Source organism: Triticum urartu, chromosome 7A (assembly GCF_056163025.1).
Source record: "Triticum urartu cultivar PI428250 chromosome 7A, HENAU_Tu73, whole genome shotgun sequence".
NCBI lineage: Eukaryota > Viridiplantae > Streptophyta > Magnoliopsida > Poales > Poaceae > Triticum > Triticum urartu.
In genome coordinates this window covers 10212725-10227060 of record NC_141879.1, presented here as the reverse complement: position 1 = coordinate 10227060, position 14336 = coordinate 10212725, and positions in this window count along the sequence as shown.

Genomic DNA, 14336 nt, shown 5'->3' with positions numbered 1-14336 from the left:
GTGTCTGCCATAGTTGGTTCTCTCAGGTATTAAGGTCCAAACAGCTCGACCACGGCAGTTACAAACCTGACCATGGCATCTCCGCATGTGCTCTTTGACATCCGTAGGTACTCGTCCCACGAGTCAGCAGTCGTGCCATATGCAAGCATCCGGAGTGCGGTCGTGCACTTCTGGTAACCAGAGAAGCCACTTTCCCATAGTGTCCTTCTTTAAGACGAAGTATTCATCATAAGATCGGAAGCCATGGTACAAACGATCAAAGACAGTCTTGCGCTTCCGAAACACCGGCAAAAATGGTTAGCGAAGAGGAAGCAATCATTGACTGAATGGTTAGCGCGTGTGGCCTACATATAACGTGTAGACCAACATTGAGCGAATTAATCAATCACAAGTTGAGTAGGAGGAAGAAAAACTTATGATCTCATCCTCTGTCCCGGGCTACATATAATGTGTAGACCAACATTGAGTGAATTAATCAATCAACAAGTTGAGTAGGAGGAAGCAAAACTTACGATCTCGTCCTCTGTCCTTGCTTCAAGCTGACGAACCACGACGCAAAACTTGGTGACGCTGGTATGGATAGTGTGCCAGCGACATGACAATGCCCTCATGTTGCAATGTTGAATGATATATATGTCGTAGGGCGCAATGTGCTTTCGTGCATGAAACGTTTCATGCACTTGCTGCCAGAAGGCCTCCCCTTTGCTCCTGGCTATGAAATCCGCGAATATGGCCAACCACGCATCGCACAACAACTCATCTTCCATGACCGAGTATATCACCATCCTTCGTACTCTATAAAACACCTGCCAGCCATGGTGTCCGCCATGGAGGTCGTCGACAGGGGGGCGAAGTGTACCTAGGTACAAACGGCTTCAGGGTGGACAAATCCATCATAACGGCGAGCGGACACATCGGTGCTGATTGCGGACGTCTGGCAATGCCTCTGTGGCGGCTGTAGATGTACAACAGCAGCGGAGGTGGGGGTGCGGATGCAAAACAAGGGGGAGAAGGGCAGAGTGGAAGGAAATGGGACCGGGAGAGGGGATTGGGTGGGCCCAGGGTGTTGGAGTCCTACGTGTATGCTATCGGACTCTCACAAACCTCTCCCACTTTGTTTCCAATTTGCGGGAGAGCGTCCGGACAGCGCCGCAGACCGATACAGTACCGTACTGGATGGCTTCCGCGGTCCGGATAGATGCGGGCGGTTTGCATGTTTGTCTTGGAGATGCCCTTATAGGGATAGTGTGCGTGCATAGGGATGAGTATATGTGCGTCTGCGTCTGCATTGTGGTCTTTGGAGACGTCCGGCTTCAGTCGTGACGCGGTGTGTGCGTTAGCTGAGGATAGACTCTTTTGTGTTGTAGCTTGCTTTGCGGTGTTGTTTGTCTGTGGACTTGTTCGAGAGCGGTGTGGTGTGTGTTATGCTCGTTGAAGCTATGATACGCCTATGCGTACTTAAAAAAAGGCAAATTATGCAACGCAAGATGAGGCAGAATTTGACAAACACAGACAGAGGACCTCCATCACTGCTGTCCATACCCTCACGGACAGCCGTGGATTGGCTCTGTTAGAGCATCTCCAGCCGTGCCCCCAACAGGCCCCCCAGGCCACTTTTTCGGCGCCGGCGCCAAAAAAATGCCCCAGTCACGCCCCCAGGACGCCGAAAATCGCCAGTTCGGCCCTTTTTTCTGCCCGGCGGTCACAGGCCGAATCCGGCGCACTGGGGGCAATTGGGGGCTCCGGCGCAAGGGAAAAGCGCGGCTGGCCCACACCGTCAGGGGAAAAGTCAAGGTTTTCTTCCCCGACTCACCTCCCACCCCCCACGCCCTCGGCCGCCACTAGCTATATCCCGGCGCCGCCCGCCGCCCTTCACCGCTAGATAGCCATTCCCCGTTGGAAAAATAGCAGAGCTTCGCCGCGGCAGCCCCTCCAACAGCAGCGGGGCGTTTCCGGCCACGGAGGGGCAGTTTAGCGGTGGGTACACGCCCACCGGGCGCAAGGTGTTCGGCGATTTGCCTACCTCGGCGATGGACTCGGATGACGAGGAAGCGCTCGCCGTGCTGCTGGAGGAGGAAGCCGAGGCCGATGTTCAGGATGAAGAGCATCTCATGGTGCTCGCCGCCCTCGCCTAGCTGCTGGCGAGCAATGAAAAGCCGTGGTGAGGTGGCTCGGCGCCGGGGTGGGTGAAAGCAAAGAACCGGCATCGTCTCGAAGGCTACTGCATGCTTTACTTCGACTACTTCGCCGATGCTCCACTTCACGGCGAGAAAACATTTCGGCGCCGTTATCGGATGAGACGCTAGCTCTTCCTCAGGATTGTGAATTCCATCCGGGAGTTCGACAACTACTTCAAGTGCAAGATGGATTGCACCGGCGCCCTTGGATTCACCTCCATCCAGAAGTGCACGACAGCGATGAGGATGCTTGCGTACGGAGCTCCCGGTGATTCACTCGACAACTCTGGGCGCATGGCCGAGTCCACCAACATAGAGTGTTTCTACAAGTTCTGTCGGGCAGTGGTGGCAGTGTTTGGACCGCAATACTTGAGAACACCCAATGCGGAAGACACTGCTCGGATCCTAGCACAGAATACAGCAAGAGGATTTCCTGGGATGCTTGGAAGCATCGACTGCATGCATTGAAAATGGAAGAATTGCCCATTTGCTTGGGAGGGGATGTACAAAGGCGCCAAAGGCGGTTGCAGTGTGGTACTTGAGGCGGTGGCCACACAGGACCTCTGTATTTGGCACTCCTTCTTTGGTATGCCAGGAACTCACAATGACATCAACATGTTGCAGTGTTCTCCTGTCTTTGCCAAAGGTCATTCTCCTCCGATGAACTTCGAGATCAATGGGCGGCACTACAACAAGGGGTACTATCTAGCTGATGGCATCTATCCGAGATGGTCGACATTTGTGAAGACGATCTCAAACCTTGTGCCATGAGGCAAGAACGCCTGGTTTGCGAAGATTCAGGAGGCTTGCAGGAAGGATGTCGAGCGGGCATTTGGTGTGCTCCAATCTTGATTTGCTGTTGTCCGGTACCCCGCTCAGACCTGGTCCAAAGATCAAATGTGGGAGATTATGACTTGCTGTGTCATTTTGCACAACATGACCATCGAGAGCGAGCAAGAAGACCCAGTGTTTGACACTGAACCATACTACATGCAGGGTCCTCTAGCCGAAGTTGATCACCAGCTACCGGCAACCTGGACTGCCTATCTCAGTATGCGTTAGGAGATCTGAGACCCACAGGTGCATCATTAACTGCAGAAAGATCTGATTGAGCACCTATGGAGGCTCAAGGGGGACGCCGCGTGATGAAATATGAGTTTTTATTTGTTGAACTATACAATTTGTATTGAACTATTTGTTGTTGTATTATTTTGTTGAAGTATTTGATTTTTCTGTGATGAAATATGTGATAAGAAAAAATTGTGTTGATAATTGAACGCCGAGACACGGCGAACCACGCTGAATATGAGCCTATTCTCGCCCATACAGGCCCTTTATTCGCCGAAATGGGGTTGAAATGTGAGCCAATTTCGGCGCCTGGGAGCGAGCTGGGGGCGACGACTGGACGCAAAAGCGCCCCCAGCACCGATTGTATCGCCGGCTCGCCCCAGGGGGCGATTTTTATGCATCCTGGGGGGCCAACGGCTGGAGATGCTCTTAGCCTGCCACCGGTTCGCTCCACGTGCACGGCGACTCCATCCCCTCCCCTCTCATCTCTCCGGCGACCGGTGACCAGTGGCGGCCGTCCCTCCCAGTCCCAGTCCCGGTCCCCGCCCCCAGGTGATAAGATCCATCTCCCACCCGCCTTAGCCTTGCCTCGGTGCCGGTCAGATCCCTTCGCGTTCTCCGGTTGGATGCTTTGTTGATGCCGTCGCTGGCGACGCAGATTCTCCGGTGCATTCATCCTGGATCCCACCAAATCAGATTCCCCCTTGTGCTGCACAGCCCCTTCCTTCCTTCTTGGGAATCAATGGCGTCTCTATGAGTGAGCTGAACATTGGGTTATTATCTGTGGAGTGTTCACAGAGGCGTTTTGAGTGTGCACTGCAGACATGAGATGAAGTTCAGTGATAAATGCCCAAGTGTAGGAAGGGCGGCTTGCACTTCACTCTTGACTCTGGAGTACAAGCCAAATCGGCTGGTGGCTACACACTTCCCTTAATTAGCTGCTCCTAGCTATCTCTTGTTTGTTTGGTTGGTTTAACAGAGCTAGTGTCAGGATTGACTTATAGGTGTATGACTCGGATCCCAACGAGAAGGTTCTGCTATGTTGAAAGGCAAATTTTAACATGGTCCTTCTTACCTTCTTTTTTACATGTGAGGTAAGAAGGTAAGAGTCAATCAAGCCATTCATTGATGAGATCAACGGCTAAGATCTATTTTATACTCTTACCTTTCATGTGAAAAGAGGGGGTAAGAGGGACCATGTTAAAACTGCTCATGTTGAAAATGTTATTCACTGTTACAGTATTTATATATGGGGATTGTGTGTTTTTTTCTGACCACGGAAACGTACGTACAACATTGACGACTCTTCAACATCTTTCATGCGTCTGCGCCCAGGGGGATGTCTAGCGGGGCGACTGGGGTGACCGCGGGTGCGTCGCCGGATGCCGCCGGAGATCGACGATGGGTGGGGGCCGGTTTTGGGCACTAGCTGGTGCCGACGAGGACAACCCGGACGGGGACGCGGATGATGGGCCGCCATCACCGCCGTCGCCGACGCCTTCGGATCAGATTTGCGATTTCTTCCATGCGGGCTACACGGAAGCGGAAGTGGTGACGACAATCGACAAAGTGCTGCCTCTTGACGATTCGGCCAGGATAGGGTTGCACAAGGGAGAGAAGGAGGAGATGGTGCGCCGCATGGTGCATCGTCGGACGGCGGCGACGGCGGTAAGGCCTTGGAAGGGTCCTATCCCGAAGGTCAGTCTTCCTAACCTTACCATTTTTGATTTAATACGGCCGGAATCTTGGACTGTTGTTAAGAGGAAGAAATCGAGAAAGGCGGTGGCGGCGGCGGCGCCGGCACCGGTGATCAGAGAGATCGGCGAGATCCGAGCAGACATGACTCGTCGTTTGAATTTGCTCTTGGGCCTCAGTGGCTCCGATCGGGAAACGGCTGACTTGGGCCAGCCTGCTAATGGGTATGTGGCCCATAGCGAGGCAACTCCTCTTGGACCGTTAGCTGGGTATGTGGCCCAGCCTAACGTGGATTCTGTTCGGGCGACTGAATACGTGGGGGCTGTTCCCTGCTTGCGTGCGATCGATCACGCAGGTTCGTGCGATAAGCCGCCGTCGCTGTGCCCTATTGGAATCGTAGGAGAGGGACGCCGGGGTTTCGTCCTTGTGGCCCGGGGAGAGCGGCGCGCATTCCTCCTCTCGGGTCCATGGCTGGACGTGGAGCTGCGGCGCCGCCCGCCAAGAAGCCGGCCAATGCTGCAGTTGGTCGGGGTGGGGCTGCCGCGCCGTCGGGCGGGGCGGCACAGCCGCCGACTGCGAGTACGGGGCGCGGGGCCCTGGGGCCGCCTGGCCAGAGGCCGCCGGCGAGCAGTGTTGTGCCTACGGGTACCCAGGGTCGTGGCGTCGGTCACGCGGGCGTTCGGCCGCCGGGGCATGTGCCCATGCATGCTACAGCCGGAAGGGGCGGGCCCAGGCCTCCGGCGCCGACTGCAGCGTCCGTGGCTCAGCCAGCAGTGGGTCGCGGTGTGCCTCGGCCTCCGGCGCCAGGTGTGGCCGGCGTAGCTGCTGCTGGCCGGGGTGGTGGGGTAGCCCTTGGGGTTGTGCCAGCTCCTACGGGCGGCCAGCCTCGGGCCGCACCTCCGCCGCATCATGTCGCAAGGCCACCTCAGAACCGGTCGCATGTTCCTCCCCGAGGCCAGTGGGGAGACGATGGATATGATGCATATGGGGTTGGACAACATCGTGGTTCCTCTTCCACGGGAGTAGGTCATGGTTACGCCTGGCAGAGTGATGGGTCTACTGACAGACCGTTCCTCGGTCCTCCCGGTGGTTTTGTCGAAGGAGCCTCCGGTCCGGACAACCGCCAGAGAGGAGGCTACCGCGGACATCGTGGGGGTCGGGGTGGCCGTGGGAGGTATCGCCGACAACCTCCGCCCCCGGCTGGTGGTGACCACGCGGCGGCGACTGTGGAGACCGATCACGCTTAGTCTACGGACCTCACTACCCAGGCGATGGAGGTGGTGACGGCCCTGGCTAGTGTGGAGGTACCTGCTTCCGGGACGATGGCTGAGGTTACTGACAAGTCTGATTCTGAGAGGGTGGCCAAATGGGCGCGCAAGAAAGAAAGGATACTTTGCTACCGTTGTGGGGAGAAGGGCCACTTCATTGCTGAGTGTGTGGCGGAGCTATGTGATTCATGCGGCAAGCCAGCACATACATCCGGGGATTGCCCTTTTTGCGTGACCAGGCTCCGGCTCTGACAATGTATGGAGTATATTGTGCGGAGCTAATGTTCTTTGAGTCCCCGGCAGCGAGAGAGATTCCGGAGGAGACTCAGAGTATGACCACCGGGATTGTGAAAGCGACTCATGGTGAGGTGACTGAAGCTCAGATTGTGCGGAGGCTTCAGGAACTGGCACCGGGTGAGTTCCAGTGGGAGTTGGTTGCTCTCGAGGATAACGTCTTTAGGGTGGATTTCCCCTCTGTTGATGATTTGCAGAGACTGCTGAGCTTCGGTCTGTATAGGGTTCCTGGCACAAAGTGCATCCTGGAGTTTCATGAGTGGAAGAAGGTGGAGCCTAAGGGCAAACCACTTACGCAGGTCTGGTTGAGGTTTTTGGGAGCCCCGTCCAAACCGTTGCAGGATGTTCGTGTTGTGGCCAGCATGGGTATTATGGTTGGGAAGACGGAAAGAGTAGATATGGCTTTTACTCGAGCTCATGGAGTAGCCCGGCTTCTAGTGAGTGTTCTGGATATTGAGTTTGTACCAGATAAGGTCAACTGGACTTATAGGGGAGAGGTTTTCCCGCTTGAGATTGAGTTTGAGGACACTGATCTGTTTGCTGAGGCCGTTAATGGAAATGACGTGGATATGCACGAGGGTGACGACTGTGCGGGTGCTAGGGGGGCACCGACTGAGGAGTCTTCGAGGGAGCGGACTAACGGTACTGGCACCAGCGCTCAGTTGCCCGGGGTTGGGTCCGGGGTTGAGCCGGCACCTTCACCGTCGGTGCCTATGACTTCGGTGAGGTTTGGGTCCTTCGAGCCAGCCTCTGCCCCTCCCAGACTTTGGAGCGACAGGGTGGATTCTGATGATGTGTTCGAGCGTACACTCCCTTTGTTGGAGTTCGAGGGAGCTGGCGGGTCTTTGCCTGGACTTATGGAGACGGCTTCGTCGCCGAGGACTTTGGTTGGAGCTGGGGACGTTGAGCCCTTGGTTGCTTCACCTCCTCCTGTCTCACCTGTGGTCGAGGTTTCAGAGATGATCTCTACGCCCGAGTTGGGGCTTGGGGGAGGGGAGTCGGGGCAGGTGGCCTCGATAACTCCCACCTCTCTACCGTTACCGGTGATCCAGGTCTTGGAGGTGTCAGCGGGTGTTGCGACAGCTGGCCCGAGGCAGGTGGCCTCGGCTATTTCGTCACCGGTGGCGGCGACGGTGCCCGCGACCCCTGTGGCGCTGGGGGGGAGGGTTCAGGGCAGGTGGCCCTGATTCCTCCTTCTTCTGCGGCGGTCAGGAGGACCATCTCGCCGACGAGGCCGGCGCGCCACTTGGCGCCGAGGGATGGGGCAGGAGGAGGGAGCGGGCAGGCGGCCCCAGCTGTCCCGTCTCTTGCCCTACCCGTGGGGCACTTGTCCGAGGGGCTTGGGAGCCCGCAGCCGCCGCCTTTGTTTACTAGAGAGGAGGTAGTGGCCTTTGGCGGGATCCCGGACCCGGTCTCGACGGGGAGACGGATGAGTGCTCGCGTTCAGCATCTTCCGGAGGTGGATGATATGCAGCAGCGGTGCGCTATGAGGGCGGCCAAGCTTCATGATGCTGCGATATCTTCTGGTATGTCCGTCAACATATCTAATTCTTTATTGCATTTCTCTCATAAGGAGATTATTAATAATGCAAACCAATTAGGAGTTTCACTAGGTGTTATTGATAGTGAGATCTCCAATTCGGTGAATGATATGTTAGATTTGGAGGCTGAGCATATCTTAGAGACTATTCGTAGTATTGCAGCGGTTAAGCCCATGAATGATGAGGAGATTGATGCGTTAGGGGTTAGAGTGCTAGATAATCTGTGTGCGGATCTAGCACCTTCTAATCATGAGTCGGAGGACGATGATGTGCCCCTAGATGTTGCAGCTGTTAGTTCCGTTGAGCCAGGTTATGAGGACCAGGCGACAGAGCCCACTAAGCCAAAGCATAAGTGGAAACGGAAGATTTATCCCGATTCTGCAGTTCGTAGGAGTGCTAGGATTCGGACTACTAAAAAATTCCACGACGAAATATGAAAGGAATCTTTTGGAATAGCAGAGGTCTGAAGGACTTGGCTAAAAGAAGGTTTCTTGCTGAGGCTTCTCTGGAACATCGGCTAGATTTTATTGCTCTATTGGAAACCGGTAGAGATAATTTTGCGCCGCAGTTTCTATCCTCTCTTGTGGGTGGTATTGATTTCGATTGGCATTGCCTCCCTCCACGAGGAAGATCGGGAGGTATCTTACTGGGTGTGAGATGCGATTCCCTTGAAGTCCGAAGTGTAGTAATGGGCGACTTCGCGGTAAAGTTTCGAGTTAGGTCTAAAGTTGATGGGTTCAACTGGGCTCTGGTGGCGGTTTATGGTGCCGCACAGCCCGAGCTTAAACCGGAGTTTCTGGCGGACCTAGTTCGAATCTGTGGGTCTGAGCAGCTTCCGATTTTGGTCGGGGGTGATTTCAATATCATTAGGAGGAGAGAGGAGAAAAATAATGATAACTCTGATGGCAGGTGGTCGTTTATGTTCAATACCATTATTGAAAGCTTGGATCTGAGGGAGATAGAGCTTTCTGGTAGAAAGTTTACTTGGGCTAATAATCTGCCAAACCCGACATATGAAAAGCTTGATCGAGTTCTAGCGAGCGTGGAGTGGGAACAGAAGTTCCCTCTTGTTATGGTGCAAGCTCTCACGCGGGGAATTTCCGATCACACACCATTGTTCGTCGACTCAGGGGAGCCGAACCATATGGGAAACAAAAACACCTTCTCATTTGAGATGGCCTGGTTCGAACGCGAGGGGTTCTTAGACCTCATAGCCAGGGAATGGGCCAAGGGTGTAGGAGGTAGGACGGCGGTGGAGCGTTGGCAGAATAAAATTAGGCATTTGAGAAGCTTCTTGCGGGGTTGGGCTAAGCACCTCAGTGGGGTGTATAAGATCGAGAAGGATAGGCTCCTTTCTCTTTTACAGGCCTTGGACATAAAAGCTGAATCCGCGATTTTGCTGCCTCCTGAGCTCCAGGTTAAAAATGAGGCGGAGAAGAGGTTGAAAGAACTTCTCCGCAAAGAAGAATTGAAGTGGGCTTTGCGAGCTAAGGTCCGCAAAGTGGTCCAAGGGGACGCGAATACTCAATTCTTTCACCTCATTGCTAATGGTAAGCACAGAAAGAAGCGGATATTTCAACTTGAACAAGATGAGGGTACTATTTTAGGTCAGGATAATCTCAAAACTTATATTACCGAATATTATAGACAGTTATTTGGACCTCCGGAGGATAATTGTGTGTCCCTCGATGAGTCCAGGACTGAGGGTGTGCCTCAATTGTCTGATGCCGATAATGATATCCTGGTCGCCCCATTCTCAGAGAAGGAGGTGTTTGATGCTATTGCAGAAATGAAAAACAATAAGGCTCCCGGACCGGATGGGTTTCCGGCTGAGTTCTATAAAAAGTGCTGGCACATTATTAAGGGGGATTTACTACCTATGTTTCATGATCTATTCTCTGGACAGCTTCAATTATTTCACTTGAATTTTGGAACTATCACATTGCTCCCTAAGAAAACGGATGCTGTAAGAATTGAGCAGTTCAGGCCGATCTGCCTCCTCAATGTTAGTTTCAAAATCTTCACCAAGGTCGGGACCAATAGGCTCACACAGATTACGCATTCTGTGGTGCAACAATCCCAAACTGCTTTCATGCCAGACAGAAACATCCTTGAAGGGGTGGTTGTTCTTCATGAAACGCTCCATGAAATCCACTCCAAAAAATTAGATGGAGTAATTTTTAAGGTGGATTTCGAAAAAGCGTACGATAAGGTCAAGTGGCCATTCCTCCAACAGGCATTGCGTATGAAAGGTTTTGATGAAGCCTGGCACCGACAGGTCGAATCCTTTACGCAAAAAGGGAGTGTGGGAATTAAAGTGAATGACGATATAGGTCATTACTTCCAGACACATAAAGGCCTCCGACAAGGAGATCCGATGTCCCCTATCTTGTTTAACATTGTGCTGGATATGTTAGCAATTTTGATAGGAAGGGCTAAGGAGAATGGTCAAGTGGGTGGTTTAGTACCTCATCTTGTTGATGGAGGTGTATCCGTCCTTCAGTACGCTGATGATACAATCATCTTTATGGAGCATGATTTGGCCAAGGCAAGAAATATGAAGCTGGTGTTATGCCTTTTTGAACAATTGACCGGGTTAAAGATTAACTTTCATAAGAGCGAGTTGTTCTGCTTTGGTAGAGCCAAAGACGAACAGGCGTCTTATAGGCAATTGTTTGGGTGCGAGTTGGGGAGTTTACCTTTCTCATACCTTGGTATTCCGATACACCATCGTAGGCTGACCAACAGAGAATGGAAGTGCATCGAGGATCGATTTGAGAAGAAACTGAGCTGTTGGAAGGGTAAGCTCATGTCTTACGGAGGCCGTTTGATCTTGATTAATTCGGTGCTCACGAGTATGCCTATGTTCCTCTTATCGTTCTTTGAGGTCCCAGTTGGTGTTAGGAAAAGACTGTACTTCTATCGGTCGCGTTTCTTTTGGCAGGGTGATGAACTTAAAAGAAAATACCGGCTTGCTAAATGGGACATCATCTGTCGATCGAAAGACCAAGGGGGTCTTGGGATTGAAAATCTTGAAGTTAAGAACAGATGCCTTCTTAGTAAGTGGTTGTGGAAGCTTTCCTCCGGGACTGAGGCCATGTGGGCGCAGATCCTTCGCAGCAAGTACCTCCAGACTAAAACATTGTCCCAGGTCACAGTCAGGCCGACTGATTCGCCTTTCTGGAAAGGACTAATGAAAGTCAAACAATCAATGTTCAATAGGACGAGGTTTGTTATTGGAAACGGTGCAAGTACACGTTTCTGGGAGGATATTTGGCTTGGCGACTCACCTTTAGCCATTCAATATCCATCTTTATATCGGATTGCTCAACGACGTGAGGTGTTCGTAGCAACGGTATTTCAATCTATCCCCCTTAATATTCAGTTTAGACGGTCCTTAGCGGGCAATCGTTGGGAAGAATGGCTCCATCTAGTTAGGAGACTAATGGAGGTTCAACTTTCTCACCAACCCGATGGATTACGCTGGAAGTTGACTAGATCTGAAGTATTTACAGTTAAATCAATGTATATTGATATTATTAATTCGAACTCCATTCCAACTTCCAAGTTTGTCTGGGCTGTCAAAGTTCCTTTAAAAATTAAAGTGTTTATGTGGTTTGTTCATAAACAAGTTATTTTAACAAAGGACAACTTGATAAAGCGTAATTGGACAGGACCTACTAGGTGTAGTTTCTGTGATCGGGATGAGACGATTAAGCATCTATTCTTTGATTGCCCGTTGGCCAAAGTTATTTGGCGGATGGTCCATATTGCTTTTAATATTACTCCACCGAATTCTTTCAACACATTATTTGGGACATGGCTTAATGGGGTTGAGCCTGACTTAGCAAGACATATTCGGGTTGGAGTTTGCGCTTTGTTGTGGACTATCTGGAATTGCAGGAATGATTTGGTTTTTAACAGAACATCACGGATTCATTTTTTGCAGGTTATCTTCCGAGCTACAGCATTGATCCGTTCGTGGTCGCTACTCACTCCGATGGAGGCCAGGGAGCATTTGGTTACTGGATCTATCCGTTGGGAGATGGTAGCTCGGGATATCTTCAACCGGTTTGGATGGCGGTCATGTAATAGGATAGGCAATTAGTTTACCTATCTATTTATAGCCAGCCGGTTGTGGCGTCTTTTCCTGGCTAGTTTGTGTATCTAGCCTTTTAGGCTCTGTGTGAGCTACCTTTTTTCTTTTTTTTCAGTTCGAGACTTTGGAACCTTGTTGGCACTTTTTGATATTTGGTTAATAAGATGGCCGTATGCATCACTCTGATGCAGAGGCCGGGGAGCCCCCCTTTTCGAAAAAAAAACTCTGCTCCTTTTTTCTTCTTACAGAATAGGTAGGATACTACCCACCTTCGGTCAGAAATCATTTAGCTCATTATCGGACTAATGCTAATTTGGTGAATCAGGCTGGCCTACAAGAACAGAGTTGCCTTTGGGAAACCGTGTGAATTGCTACAGTATGATGAAGGGATCGATGTATCTCCAGAGGCAAGGCAGGTGGTTCAGGCTGAGGCACATGATACTGATTGCTCTGCCTGCCTATGCTAGTTAAAACTAGAAAAATCATCGATTCTTTCTCAGGTATGTACATTCTTTCCAAAGCTGGTTATTACATAAATGATGAGTATTGCATATTCAGTGATGCATACACTAGTGCATCAGCTAGAAGCAAGCGCTATATCAAAACTGTACACTTCTATACTAGTTCAGAAGCTATTTGGCTTTACAATATCCCTTCCTTTTGAATATGTACTTTATGGATCAATTTGAAGGTCATATTCCCTTTCCCTGCAGGTTGAACATCAATGGGTTCATATGTTATTCTTGGTCATAGATTTCACATCTGTGAGGATGGTTCATGGTAATGAGCCAGTGATGGCGATGGAGAGAAAAATTAAAGATTTTGATGGGCTGACACCATGTCCACCAGATTACCACCATGATGGTAGTTCTCTGCTCCCGATGCTTTCGGGATTACAAACTGGTTGTTTGTATTTAGTCACACAATGATGTTGTATTTTCAGGGTCCTCTAGTACTTATCTGATTGCATAGAGTTATGTATCTGCTGCTGAAGATTTTGATACAGAATACTCCATTATGTGACACTATCATAACATGAAAGATGCCTCTAGTTTACGTTCTGTAATTTAATTATCGATTAGTGAGCTGTGTCCACTGTCCACATTGGTTACTAGTTAGTTTATTAGCAGGTCCAGTCAGCAAAACTTTAAAAAGGGCAGGTAGCTGGAACAGATCCACTATTGACCTGTTGACCGGTTGGCATCTCTCCCAGATGATACTAGATAAGATCCACTTCCCATCCGCCTTGTCCTTTCCACAGTGTTCTCGTCCACGTTAATTGCGTAGTCGTATCGATGGATACCTGCCAACAGACACTCCTTGCTTACTTTATACCACCAATTAATGATACCAAAATTTGCTTTCTGGTATTATCACATTCTTGTTGTAAAGGAATTTCTGACATCTTAATTATATATGCTGGACTTTATAGAGGCATGCTTCGTGTTTTCTGCTTCAAAGTGTGCAGGACAGGACAGGCAGTAATTCAGTGGGTAAAGCAGGGAATGACAGGAAAGTGCTATTGTCCACAATTGTCGGACCTGAGGTTGATATAATAGCTGCTTCTGGATGTAAACCAAACCCAAGGAAGTGAAAAATGCTAGAATAGGAAGGATTGCCTCTCCAGTTTGTATTGCAGTCACTAACTGTGGACTGTGTGGCACATTAGAGACCAGGGAACAGGGCCAACGTATTTGGAAAAGCAAGATGTTTTGGCTCCAAATGCCATATGAAACGAGAGATGTTTCTTAGTGCGTGCCGATAGCTCAACTGAATGCATGTGCTTGTTGAAATCACAAAACTAATATGTCAATGATTTTGATTCGAGGTATGTACATTCTTTCCAAAGCTATCTGATATATCAATGATGAGTACTATTTATTTAGAGACAAATACCAGTGCATTAGCAACAAATTTGCTACTCCCTCCGATCCATATTACTTGTCGCTCACTTGGTACAACTTTAGTACAAAGTTGCATTAAGTGAGCGACAAGTAATATGGATGGGAGGGAGTACTTTCTTTGTGGAAGGCCTAGAAGCAAACGCTCTGCAAATTCTGCATGTACACTTCTATAGTAATTCGAAAGTAATAAGGCTGTACAAAACCTTCCTTTTTGAGTATGCATTATATCGATGCCATTTGAATAAAACCCCTTTATTTTCATGATTTCCCTGCGGGTGGAACATCTACAA